This window comes from Siphateles boraxobius, unplaced genomic scaffold, assembly GCF_051911475.1.
Source record: "Siphateles boraxobius isolate OS27281-9 unplaced genomic scaffold, OSU_SipBor_1 21, whole genome shotgun sequence".
NCBI classification, from domain to species: Eukaryota; Metazoa; Chordata; class Actinopteri; order Cypriniformes; family Leuciscidae; genus Siphateles; species Siphateles boraxobius.
The window spans coordinates 734,981-749,108 of NW_027508822.1; the positions used below are offsets into that span (position 1 = coordinate 734,981).

At 42.5% G+C, this 14,128-nt stretch overlaps 2 protein-coding genes and 1 long non-coding RNA gene across 3 annotated transcripts in view; 2 read left to right on the plus strand and 1 right to left on the minus strand.

The window, feature by feature from the left end:
* LOC143746091 (uncharacterized) overlaps positions 1 to 14,128 on the plus strand; it is a 606,033-nt gene that overhangs the window by 444,663 nt on the left and 147,242 nt on the right. The gene's annotated exons all lie outside the window — the stretch shown is intronic.
* Positions 1 to 14,128, minus strand: part of LOC143746097 (uncharacterized) — a 543,695-nt gene that overhangs the window by 37,915 nt on the left and 491,652 nt on the right. The window lies entirely within an intron of this gene.
* Positions 9,391 to 12,246, plus strand: LOC143746130 (uncharacterized). Its single transcript, XR_013206443.1, has 3 exons — positions 9,391 to 9,865; positions 11,867 to 11,940; positions 12,096 to 12,246. It is a non-coding gene; the product is annotated as an uncharacterized LOC143746130 (long non-coding RNA).

Genomic DNA, 14,128 nt, shown 5'->3' on the forward strand with positions numbered 1-14,128 from the left:
ATGTTCTGTCCCATTGCATGTTTTTCCCGGTGAGCTCCAAGTACCTTGCCCGAGAAGAGTCTGACATGGAGGATATGCCTGGAATGGACTCAAGTGTTTCAGAGGAAGAAGAGGAAGTAGTGGAGACAACTGAAAGTGGAGACATTGGCACTATTACACAGTGTACAAGTGTGGATTGGCCAGATGTTGTGGACGAAGAGCATGAACAGGATGGAAGTCAATTGAAAGAGACTGTGACTGAAAAGGAGAAGCATGGGGAGCAGACGCCGCTGGAAGTCTCCAATCCTGAGTGGCCAGAGAGGAGATATGCTGAGCGGGAAAGGCGCCCTCCAAATAGACTCTCCTTGGAGATACATGTCCTCCAAAGCGAGATTGACAAGGAGAAGGTAGAGAGAGGAAGGAAAGTGTGGGAGAAGGCTAAAGCGGAGAAGCAGCTCTACTTTAGCAATACATACAAGATACACACCCCACACAGACACTTCAAAGTTAATCTTAAGATTTAAACTGACTTAATTTTGTTTTTTTTAGTGATGACTGGGACGGCATCATTTAAAGAGGGGCTGGATGTAGGAAAGATGTAAAATGTTTCTCCCAGCCTTAGGGGGAGCTGTGTTCTATGAGTGTGAGTGAGCCCTTCTTCACATGGGTGGAGCTGTTGTTTAATTCAGTTCTATTTTCCTTGTGAAAAGGTAAGGAGGGTTCCCCTTCAGGGACTACCGCTGCGTGTAATCACAGTGGGAACGCCCCCCAGCGTAACGCGTCTGAAGCATGAATGAAATCAGTCAATGGAGAGATGGAGCGTCACAGCGAGTGACGTCATCGAACAGGAAGCTGTAAATATCCCCTGAGCACAAAAGCCGTCAGCTTTTGTTACTTCAGCAAGCACTCTGTGTGTGTCTGAAATCTTTCGATTGTGTTTGTCTGTTTTGTCAGGAGTTTATCACTATATATATATATAAAAAAACCAATATGAGCGAACAGTATAAGAAGTGTGTTCCCCCTGTAATCAATATATCACGGGTGGGGATTCACACGAGCTATGTGTGGCTTGTTTGGGAGTGCAGCATGCCCAGTCGGCTCTCGAGGGAGTCGATTGTGAGCATTGCGAGCGCTTTCCTCTGAGAACTCTGCGCTCACGGCGATCGCTCTTAGAGGAGAGCGGTATGCTGCGAGCTCCCCAAGGCTCGGGTCCCGCTTCTGTTGAGGCAGAGCGGCAGGTGCTTGACTTGGGGTTCGCAGATGGATCTCAACGGCGACGTTGAGACGGGCCCCGCCCTATCTCGGCTATCTCCGGCGGGATCCAGTGCCTCTCTCCCGGCTCTGGAAGCACGCGCTGCGACGGTTACTTCCGCCCGGGTCGAGGCACACGATGTTCAGGAGCTTAGATTATCCAGTTCTAAGGAGCTGGATGTCGAAAGTTTCACATCAGAAAAGACTGGAGACTCGTACACTCCAGCATAATGCTGAAAATGAGCTGATTGATGTATTATCTCATGCTGTTGAAAAGCTCAGCATCGAGTGGCCAACTGACAGGCAGGAGTCTAGATATAAAAGCAAACTAGATGACCGTTTTCTGTCGGCACGTCCTCAGCCTTCTCGCCGGTGCCTACCATTTTTTCCAGATCTTCACACTGAGGTGTCGAAGACCTGGGCTTCACCAGTTTCAAGCAGAATATACATACCACAGTCTAGTGCTTATGGTAATATATTTGGAGCTTAAACTTCAGGTTATGTGACGTTGCCAAAGGCGGAGGAGACGCTTGCGAGCTATCGCTCTCCCGAATCGGCATCGTCACTTAAAGCACCGGCCCTTCCCTCCAGACCACTAAAAATATATTTATATATCTGTGCTGGTGGGGAAGGCTTACTCAGCGGCTGGCCAGGCGGCTGCATGTTTATACACTATGGCCATTATGCAGGCTTATCAAGCCGACCTGCTAAAAGATGCGTGTGATGGGGGGAAAATTTCTTGGATGTGATCAGTGAGCTCAGGCAGACATCTATGAAAAAAGATAAAACTCTTCTTTTAAATGCTCACGTTTCGCCTGCGGGCCTCTTTGGTGATGCTGTTCTTTCAGTCACAGAGAGGTTCCAGGAAGAAAAGAAGCAGACGGCTGCATTTCACAAATATATTCCCCTCAAAGTTTTTATCTCTGGGGCTGCTGAGCGAGGGCAGCCCCAGCCGCCGAGTACTTCGGCTAAAAAGAGAAGGTCCTGATGCTTTCAGCGCCAGGGCTTTGAGGGTGGTCCCCGCTGAGAGAGACATGAGTCCACCTCCCTTAAGGGTGCCCTGTCTCTCCCGGCGCCCTCAGGGGTCTGTTCTACTAACCCTGCCAAAACAGGGCGTAGAAGGGCCCAGCGAGTGTTTTCCCGAGGGACGCTCTCCCCCTCCGAGGAGGGCTCTAGAGAGGTCAGACCAGTCGTTGCCTGCCGGTGCGCCGTTACAGGGCACTGTGTCTACTTCTCAAAACATTCCTGAGGCCAGCCTCGAGAGGCTGGTACCCTTAAAAAACTTTCCTTGGGGAAAAATAAGGGGGCGATCATGAGTGGTCGCTGAGCTCACCGCCGAGAGAGACTTGTGTTCACCTCCCTTAAGGGTGCCTTAAGTGTGTCCCGAGGGACACTCGCCCCCTCTGAGGAGGGCTCTGGAGTGCTCAGACCAGTCGTTCTCTGCCGGTGCGCCGTTACAGGGCACTGTGTCTGTCACTCAGTATATTAAACCAAGAAAGAAAAACAGATCCTTCTTTGGTCCCAGGGGAAACTTCGGTCTCTAGAACGATTTATCTCCCGGGGTATCTAAATCAGGGAGCGGACATCCTGTCGAGGCAGGGGCCGAGGCCCGGGGAATGGAGACTTCACCCCGAGGTGGTGGAGCTCCTCTGGGAGCACTTTGGTCGTGCCGAGGTAGACCTCTTTGCTTCCCGAGAGACATCACACTGTCCTCTGTGGTTCTCTCTCAGCCAACCAGCCCCGCTGGGGTTGGACGCTATGGTACAGGCGTGGCCGAGGTCTCGCCTGTACGCTTTTCCCACGATTGCTCTGCTCCCAGGAGTTCTGGAGAGGGTACGCCGGGACGGAGTCAAGCTACTCCTGATAGCCCCGTTCTGGCCGGCCCGAGTATGGTTCTCGGACCTTGTGTCCCTCCTCGACGGCTCTCCCCTGGAGATACCGGTCAGGAGGGACCTACTATCTCAGGCGAGCGGGTCCATCTTCCACCCTCGCCCAGAACGGTGGAGGCTTTGGGCTTGGCCTCTGAGGGGGCCCAGCTCGTAGATCTTGGTCTCTCGACTGAGGTCGTCGAGACCATCCTCCAATCCAGAGCTCCCTCCACGAGGAAGTTATATGCCGCGAGGTGGAGACTTTTCACCTCTTGGTGTGGAGAGCGCCAGCAGGAACTGCCCGGTTGGTACAGTGCTGGATTTCCTGCAGGACCGTCTCTCCACAGGGTTATCCCACTCCACACTGAAGGTGTATGTGGCGGCCTTAGCTGCTTACCACACCCCTTCAAGTGGAGGTTCCCTCGGGAGACACCCGCTTATATCTCGCTTCCTTCGTGGCACCTTGAGGCTGAGGCATGCAGTTCGCACGAGGGTACCAGCTTGGGATCTGGGATTTTTAAAATCGAAATCGATCGAAATTAATTCACAATCTCAAAAATCGAAATTAAAAATGGAATCGTTGATGCTGCCACGCCCCCATGTCGCGCCCGTGATGGAAAGTTCGGATCGTTTTACTGACTCTATTGTTCAATCTCGTTCATCAAAATTAACTAATCTTTTTTCTAGTCATTTCAGGGGCTTTAAATGTTATACTTTTAACAGGCAAATTCCCCGAACACATCCACTTACGCAATCTTGATCATATTCTGAATTAAGAAATCATTATAATGCAGTCAAAAATAATTTACAGGGAACATTAATAATTACTTGACCTTCCGAGTCTTTTGTTCATTTGTCGCGTGACAGAGGCAATGAACGGATCGTTCATGAACGACTCATCACGGCGTGGAAAAAAAACACACGTGTTGAAAGGCTGTGAGTCCTCTAACTTAGATTCTATGCCCGAGCCCGAACTTGGTATTTCCCGTCACTATCCTCGGGCCGGGCTCTTGATCTATAGACGTGAACTCCCAACGCAATAGAGTGCGGCGCGGGACTAGATTTGATGGCTGAGTGCGAGCGCGGGCATTAATGCACTCACTCTGTGTGTGCGGGAGAATAAAACGATTCGCGGGACTCCCGCAAACTAGAAATATCTATGAATAAAACATATAAAAACTAATACATTTTTATTTATCTGTTGCAGAAAAGCAACAAGACCAACTAAAACAAAACAGTCACTCGCTGTGACGCTCCATCTCTCCATTGACTGATTTCATTCATGCTTCAGACGCGTTACGCTGGGGGGCATTCCCACTGCGATTACACGCAGCGTCCGTCCCTTTGGGGAACTAGGGTTACATACGTAACCCGGGACGTTCCCCTTCAGGGACTACCGCTGCGTGTAATCGCAGTGGGAACGCAATACCCACATCCCCATACGACCAAATCCCCGTCGTGTGTCATTAGGAGAGACAAACCGACGAGAGAACCTGAGCTAAGAGTGGAGAGTGGAGCTAAGATCGAGGGAATAAAATCTGACGAAAGTGTCAGATTTCACTGTTCTCTGTTACATCTATTTAATTTCTTTAATTGTATTGGCCATCCATGTTATTTGAAGAAATGTATTACTGTTAACCTGTTCCACTCTAATCGCCCGTGGGCGGGCAATAGAGCTACGTCATTATATTTAAACTTATTTTTTTTATGTTTCTGGAGATACTATCACCCCATATATAGTATCATTTTAAATCTTAAAATCTCATCTTTACACAGAATATAATTATATGTGTGTATATGGAACACAAATAATTAATATAAAGCTTTAAAAAACAATCTCACAAAATAGCTCCGCCCCCCAAAATGGCGATGCAGAAATGTAAATTTACGAATATGTATTTTTTACGTATCTCACAAAACAGAAAATCATATATCAAAAGAATGCTCTCATTCTCAGAAATGTGACTGTGTAGTTTGTTTTATTGTTTTAACATCATAGTTCAAATTATCTTCAAAATAATCGCACAGTGAAATATGATTTCTGGTAAAAAACAAAGACAAAGTCTCATTTCTACTTCGATTACAGGTGCTCTAAGCTAAAATCAGCCACAAACTCTATATCATCTTTTACCTTCGGATGTTTTCTTTCAAATGAGCCCATTTTTACTTTTCTGTGAGCTCCTCTTGGTAAATAATCCACTGTTATGTCGCGGATGTCCAGAACACAAAACGCGCTCGACGGGAGAAACACGCGATCTACACATCAACATCAAAACGTGCAAGCGTCCTCTAGTCATTGACGATGATATACTTATCAGGCACGTGTTCAAAGCTGAGGATGTCAGCTTTCCAATCACATGTCAATCATCCATCTAGTCCAGTCAGAAGCTGAAACAGCCGACGAATCAGTGGAGCAGGTGGGCGGGATCAAGACGTTGTTGGTGAGAGGCGCCAGAGACTATTTATATAGAGACATGTCACTTCCTCAATTCTCAATACAACTACATAGGGAAAACCCGTAAAGCCAAAGATGGCGGTTATATTCAAATGCCCCGCCCCTCCCGCTGGAAAGCCAATCGTCTGCTTTTAACAGTCAAGCCGGGAAACATTTAAGCCTATCGTCTGGTTCCACTGAGTCATGCGCACAGTTGAGTTTTGCGACAGAGGAGACGATTTGGCGACAGCGAGTTGTGTTGTGTGGAAGATCAGATGGAATCCACATGGAAGAGGGTGATAACAACGCAGAGGCGCCGGACTACCAAGGTATTTAAAGCATTTTATATCGACCTCACATATTTTACCTTACATTCTAAGTATGTTCTGCAGAGCATCATGTAAAAGACACAAAATATGTTGTGTTATCAAGGTACGGCGTAGCTAGTTATCCAGCTTTCCTACATAGCTAACGCTAACTTCGCTAACGTTAACGATCAGCAGAAACGTAAAATCGAATTGACTCTCTGTGGAACAACTTAAATGAAGATGCAGACCAGTTATAGTTGTATAAATTGTGTATTTATTTTGACCGTGCTTAATTTGTAAAGCACGTCAGTTTCCGCTGTGCTGTCGTGTCGTTTTTTTTGTTTTTTTTTACTCTGTGAAGCTTGGTTGCGAGCTCTGAGCTCGGCCCCCATCCTGCACATGACATACTTGTTTAAGGCCACCGTTTCTATGGCCTTTGAGTGGGCAGGGTGAATGCGGTGGAGGTCAGCGAACACACCACTGTCCCTGAGCGAGGTCTTCAGCCTCGCCGTTATTTTTGTTTTTGCCCATGCTTTGAGGGGGATCTTTTTAATGACGCCCTCACATTTATAAATGCATTCCTTTAGTACGGAAGATGGCTGAAATAGCCTAGATGTGGTGGTGTATTTTTTATTTGCGTGGAAGGCATCATCCTCCATCAGAGCGTGGTAGTTGTGCTCGGCGTCATTTGTCCGCAAGAGCAAACTTTCACATTCTCCACAATCTCTCACTGATGGCTCTTGAGCCACTTTCTGTGCGACCCAGCCAGACACATAGGCAAGTGGTTCCGTTTCGCCACTGTACACATACGGTATGTCCTACAACAATGAGTAATATCGAATTTAGTGAATTCTGAAATATTACAGAAACATCTATTAATTTAGTAATTTTGGATCCTATCAAGTCATATTCAGTGATATCACCTGCTCATTGACCATTATTTACTCTTTATCCAGCTCTTCATTTTCACATTCACTCTAGAACACAAAAGAGCCCTTTAAGATAAAGTTGCATTTTAATTCAGCAGGTTGTAGTTAAATGACCAAGTAATAAACAATTTCACTCAGTCATTATGTTGCTTCAGGAGCACAAAAGAGAGGTGTGTCTTTGAATTGTTAAACAAAAATGACATCAACATTTCAGCCGAATTGCAGATTTTATGTTACAACTGTTTACCTAAGTATTGGGGAGGCTTAATAATTTTGGTATAACATGATTGGGATTGTCATGATATTATTGTGTGTACCCGCTTCCAGTAATAAAGAGTTATACATTGGCCATACCGGCTCACTGCATTTCACAGGAGAAGACTGCAACAACTGAGTGGCATTATCAGGAATGCAGTTTGTAGCACTGCCCTGCAAGCTGATGATGTTGGCCACTGATGCACTCCTTAGTGCTGCAGCAAATTCCCTGGCAGTGGGGTGAAAGCGGTGTCCTCCCTTTCCTCTGATGACTGAGAACAGGTTCTACAAAGAGAGGTAAGTGCATTGTTGTCAGTATAACTATACTCAACTGCTTGGAGCAGAGCATCACTAAAATCAAGTTTAATACCTCCAGGCAGTCTTGGTTGAGCTTGGATGTGCACAGATATTTCACCCCCTCTGACATCAGCTGCTGGTGAAGCATCAGGATACTCCGGATGCTGACACCAGTCCCATCTGGCATGGTGGTATTTTTCCAGACCTTAAAAGGATTGGTCTGTGAGTTTTAAGGTACCGTACTCATCTTAGTAACTCACCTTGGAGTTTTCCCCATGGCGTACCCAAATTTCCAGGACTTTATCCAGTTGATGCTGTTCTGGAGATATTGGAGCCTGGTGGTGTTGGCACAAAGCGGCCTCCTCCACCATTTACTGTTTCTCATGCTCCTGCGGGACCATTTTAATTTTGGTGAGTAGCCTACACAAAATCTCACAATGTTTGAGCTCAGTTAGAATGGTACATCTACACACACTGTGCATCCTTTAATACAACCAAGTTTGTACATATTTTGTTTGTTCTTGTGTATTTTAGTTCCACCTGGAATTGAGGATGTCAAAGAGTCTATCCATTTCCTCTGCATATTTGGCTGTGTGAAGAGCATCCTCTGGTAGTTTATGGTGGAGCACCATGGTCTGCATGCCTTGTGGATGTCAGGGGAGAATAATCAGATGTTTCTCAGTGTATTATATTTTTGTGTGTTCTTGTTGTAGATAAGTTGTGTAGCTGTACCAGCTGCTACGGAGTGGCTGAAGACCTGAGTGGCCAGTTTGACCCTCATGTTGGTGAATGGAGGCAAATGAATATGCCGCTCTGTCAGTTTAGGAGCCATTCGGATTACACCTCTTTGGTCCTGGTTACAAAAATCTTCCAGGTGTCTCCATGTCAGATCATGTCCCCCAAACTTAGAGGACATAATTACAATGATTGAAATCATTGCAGTGATGTAAGTTAATGCAAATTTTTAAATGTTGTTAAAGTTTATTTTACATTCAGTGAATGTCTTTTAAAGTTGTTCCGGATTGATTTTACAAGATGTGGAACATCAAATATGAGTGGAATTTGTCTTTGTAGGATGCAGTGTGATCCATCACCATCCTCATTGATGTCCAAGGAAGCACCAAGGGCTCTCATGGCCTTCACATTTGTGGACCCCTGGTCACAGACAATGCATTTGACCCGAAAGGAGGATGCAAGTTATTAAAAATCAGTCACCTTTTATTTTGGCATTCTGTTTTTCACTATTTAATACACAACATACATTCAGTCCAGCACTGTCGAGGCGGGTGATGGCTTCCCTCAGTTTCCTGGCAATCTCCTCACCTGGCATGGCAGATTTGCACAGGAAATAGCCGATTGCCTAAAAGGTGAAGTGTGAGGGAGTAAAGATTTTTTTTAAATATTTGTACATGTACTCTTCTGAGTGCTCACACATAGTGTTTCTGAACTTTGTGGATGCTTCCAAATGTTTACTGTACTGTTTGTACATTGTGCCCATTTATATTTTGCAGACCTTCTTCCATTTTCCATTTATGGCCCTAGCCAGGAACACCATAGCCTGACGAGCCTGGGAGCCATCTGGTGTAAGACCATTGATTGAGTCTGTTTTCCTGTTGTAGTCAAGGTGGCCTTTTATAGACATCTCGTCCAGGACAAGGGAACACATCTTCTCTTCCTTTGTCATGGTCTTTGTTTTAATTTTAGCAAGAACACAATGCAGAAATCCAGGCTACAGAATAAATGGAAATATCGCTTTGTGTTAATTCTTGCATACTCTGCGATGACATTCAGGATTACATTAAAGTTGCAAACGTGCATTTATATTTGTGCACTCGTGATGTCAGAATAGCGCAAGTTTATGTGGGATGAGTTACGCGGCGGCATACGTGGAGGGAGTGTCAATGCGTTATGGTTTTAACTCACATCAAAGCTCCTCAGACTGCCCATTACGTGCCTCCTTAGAGTTGTTTTACTGGGCAGCTTAAATACTCTCTGGAGTTCAGAGTAGCACCTTGGGCTGTGGTGAAACAGTTGGACTGCCAAATCCTTCTCGCTGGTCTTGTATCTCTGACCATGTTTGGGCACCCTGCCCATGGCAATCTGCATGTCAAAGAAATCTTTGGTTGCCTTTGGAAAGCAGTCAGTGGCCAGTGGCTGAATAGACTCTCTCCTGCTGTCTGCTGATGTTGCAGTCTGCAAGTAAAATGACTGGAATATTTACAGATATGTACCTTACATTTATTATCACGCCTTGTGCTATTACACTGCTTACGTACTGTTTTTGGAGTTTTCTTATTTTAAAGTTCATACGGAACTTGAGCTGCCGCATTTTGGCCCTCTCTCCATGCAGGAGCTTTTTAAGTTCCTTGATTTTCTGTAAATATATTGTAGGATGTTAATATGATAGTTTATATAAGTAAAGCATCATGTTGGATATGCAGCGATCACTAATGCCTTTTCACCTTGTCTTTCTCATTGAGTAACTCTGCCACAACCACTCGACGCTGTGGAGTGTCTTGCAATGGCACCACTTCATGAACATCGGTATGTACCTCAGCATCTTTAATCATATTACACACAGTATTGATGCATGTTGTATATCTGTTCCTGCTCTGTAAACCTGACCGATTAAATCATTGATTGAAAGATGATCAAGAACATTACACAATTGTAGCGACAATGAGTCTTACATTAAATTAGCTCAAATTATATATAGGGAATTTAATAATTAATCATGAATGATTAATATATTGCATATTACAGTTAAATTATCGAAGCTGAAAATAGATCGATTGTATATATGAATGATCACCATAATAGGTTATGGTTCGTCATTAATATATCAATAGATCGATTATATGAGATAACCTTAAATGGAATTAATTTAGTTATCGAACAATCTGTTTGTCCAGCAAACGGCCGTAAGATTAATTTATACATTTTCAACAAAAATTATCTCTTTCTTATAATTACAAAAAAGCTATTTTCTGGCCATGAAAAATCACCTTCTTGTTATTATAAAATTTAGGTTACTGAAATAGTAACGAATTGTAAAGCTTTGTAGCTAAAGGGTCGAACACTTCATTGACTTTGTAAAAATGAGCATTTTAGACAATTAGCAATCAAGAATATAATGGTTTTAATAAAATGAAACTACGGATAAAGAATTCTACATTTAAACCCAGGATACATGTATGTACAATAAACAGTAAAACTAACGAGACAAACGAATAACAACGGGAGTGAGTCTGTAAAATAAAAGAGGGAGTTCATCTCCCTCGGGAGGGAGAGGCGAAAATGAAAATAAAACCTAGTAGAAAGGAAAAGAAAAGAAACGCGGTGTAAAGCTCGCTTAGGAGCCATGGGACCGCAAACCTCTCACAGGGAAAGTGCTTTCTGAGAAACTTCTGTGTCAGTTTCTTATGGAGAGGAGGGGTTCACGCATGCTTTGCGTATGTGAACCAATCATCTTAGAGCATCTCGAGCGGGAAAAGTTCTTCTTTGTCTTGTCAGGATAATTTATTATGGTATAACATTTTGTCATTTCTAGCCAGAAAGATTGTACACACAGAACAATACATTTTACTGTAATATCCTATGTATGACTTGTTTAGTCAAAACAAGACGGTCAAACAGGTACCAAGAATGGCCGGAAAGAGTAGAAGAAACATAAAGTTACATTCATATACAGAATTACACACATTTAATGTTCACTCACATGACTATAAAGCCATAATACCGGCTACCATGACCTAGGAAAGATCAAATTCATGTTTATACATTTCTTAAGGGGTTATACTTATAGAAAATATAAGATTGCAGAGTCTATTAGTTTTTCTTCATCATAATTCAAGTGGGAGCTGTGCTTCCCTTGGAATTCCTTTTGGGGGTCATAAAGTTTTATGATCTAGCAAGAGGGAGAGTTACAGAAGATGATCCTGTTAGGTAATCTTTCTTTAGAAATACACTTAAGATTCGAAGTTACAGACCAGTCTCCAATTACATCTATAGAATAATACAAAACTAATTAGATATGCATGCATATAGGAAGGTCAGATGCAATTCTGTGTTATATACATTAAGGACATTCCTATCCTAAGTTGCACACAAAGGACGTTTGTGTGCGGGTATGTGTGGTGTGTGTGTGTCGGTATCCTTAGGGTATACTGTCCATCCGTGGTGTGTACCACGTGAGGGTTTCGAGAACAACGGGGACCTGTTTCTTGATTGTGCAATGCGTCATAAATGGAGTTAATCAATGACCTGCTGGCAGACATTGGGGCACCATTTCACATGATTCAAGGTTTTGTGAATTAAACATATATGTGTTCATATTTGTTCAGTAGTGAAAGGAAAACAGGATTCGGTCAGTCGCTACACAATATTTAAACAAAGTTGAAAAAAAAAACTTGAATTACACTTATTCACTGTCATGTGCTTGGAAAGAAAGAAAACAAAACATAAAGAAAACAAAACATAAGGGGTCCATGAATATGATTGTGAATCCCTTTTCTATGGGCATTTTTTTTCCTTCCTGTGGTACAGGGGTGTGCTGCCGATAAAGACAGGGATGGCTTTGGGAGCCAGCCGCTTTCTTTTACCCTTATGGAAAAAAAATGGTAACTTTACACAGGTACATTACACATTAGGCTACTACATTAACAGTGTTTATCAGTCTCTGTCTATACAATACCTATACATTGTTATTACTGATAAAGTGCAAACCTGATTATATTTAAATAGAGAAAAATATTGACCATACTTTTGATATTAGGTCCTCTGGCCTGAAATGATCTTCACGACCACATATCCTCCCCTTTCTGCCTCTGTTTTTGTCATGTGGGAGGACAGATCTCCCCTCCTCGAATTATGAAGCCATTTCTGTCTCCTGTGTTGATTCATATTTTAATAAAATACATCAAAATGCTGTGTCAAGCTTATTCTTCATGTGGTATTTCATAGTGGGACCAAATGTATTTGTTTTTATATGACTTGACATTTCATTGCCTAATATTAAGGCTAAAATGAGGTGCTTTATGCAACTAACTCGTTCATGAACAAATCCATGTTAAATGCTTAACCTGAGTAGAGCACCATAGAGATAAAGTGTTTTAAATGTCTGCTCGGATAAGTGTATCTATACTGTGTTTTCGTATGTAGTTGTATTGAGGATTGAGGAAGTGACATGTCTCTATATAAATAGTCTCTGATAGTAAGCAAGCTAACGTTACCAGGAGTCTAATGGTTAAAATATGTAAGACGTTAGCTTTTATTCTCCTTTGGGAAGGCGAAAAAGGATTGCCCACATCCCACTCTGTTATTGCACACATAGAAGGCACATAAACGTGGCATTTGTACCTATATTTTACTTGTTATGGAGTAACTTTAGAAATGTAACGTTATTTTGTTCACAAAAAAAAAACGTTACTGTTTGAAAATGTGGCAGAATTAATATGCAGGGTATGTGTGCGTTGTGTAAATATAGATGGTAACGTTAAATGCTGATTGATTGTATCCCTAACGTAAATAAGCACAGCATTTCTTCAAGTGTTTTTAAAAAATAATTTTATTTTACAGAACACATAACGTTAATACAATGAGATTACAAAAAAATCTGTCCATTTCAGGGGTACACACAAAGCAAATAAAAAGTGAGACACAAGAAGAACAAGACACAAGAAAATAATAATTCAAAATATTGTACTGTACACAGTGATAAAAAAAATGACATTGAGCATTTGTTTAAGTGCTCGGCACAACACCGGCATTCTGGATAGACGTAAATGAAGTTGGTGTGTCGTGAACCCTTGCGAATGCGTAGTAATTATAACCTGTGGGGGAAAAAAGCGTTTTAAACCTTATTTTGGGGTAAAGTCATGAAACTTTTTCAGCGATTCGCCTCATGTTTAGTGACAATTGATTGGGAGAGACAGAGACGAGTGAGGGAAGATTTGTCGGTATATTTGTATTTTGTGAGCGTTTTAGATTTAAAAATGGCATCTGAATAGGGAAAAGCAGCAAAAAGGTGTTATTTTACATTGAAGCGATATTACAAGAGCTTGAACGAGAAAGTTAGGATGCATCGTGCAGTGACTAGTAATGACTGAAGTAATGTTAGAGGCTGCTGCTTTTCGTGAGGGAGAGGACTCAGCGTTTGACGGCTAAGTTAATTTATTAACGTTACTGCATTTACAATGCTGACATAAGTATTTTTATTTTGAAATTGAAAAGTACAGCAATTGAGCCAACTAATTGTTTCTTGACAGAATATGCGGAAACTTGATTTAGCATTTATGTTTTATTAGCAAACATGAGTTGCATATTCAGCATTTGAATAAAATCAAACTTGAATAAAATTATGTAATTTGTCTAATTTTGATGCATATATAATATTATACTAATATATATATATTAGTATATATACTAGTATATATTAGTATATATACTAATAACCCCCCCCCCAAAGAAAAAAACTCTACGGTTCTACGCGATTCACGTAAATGACCCAATTGGCCAAGAAAACGGCGATTGTCGCCGAAAAGCGACAAGTTTGCAGGTGTGGCGGATGAATGAAAGTCTTTGAAGTTGGAAGCTGGTTTTGCAGTTCACACGTTAAAACGAAACTTTGCAGCAAAACTTAACTTAGAACAGAGACTTTTAACGAGAAAATAAAACAAAGGAAAAGAAATGTAGGTGAAACGAGTTAGATGGCTTGAATAAATCTGTTTGAACCCTTGTTCTTCTGATCTTAATTTGGGTTCTTTGTCTCTACGCGTCTACATGGTTACTATAACCATCGTCTGCTCC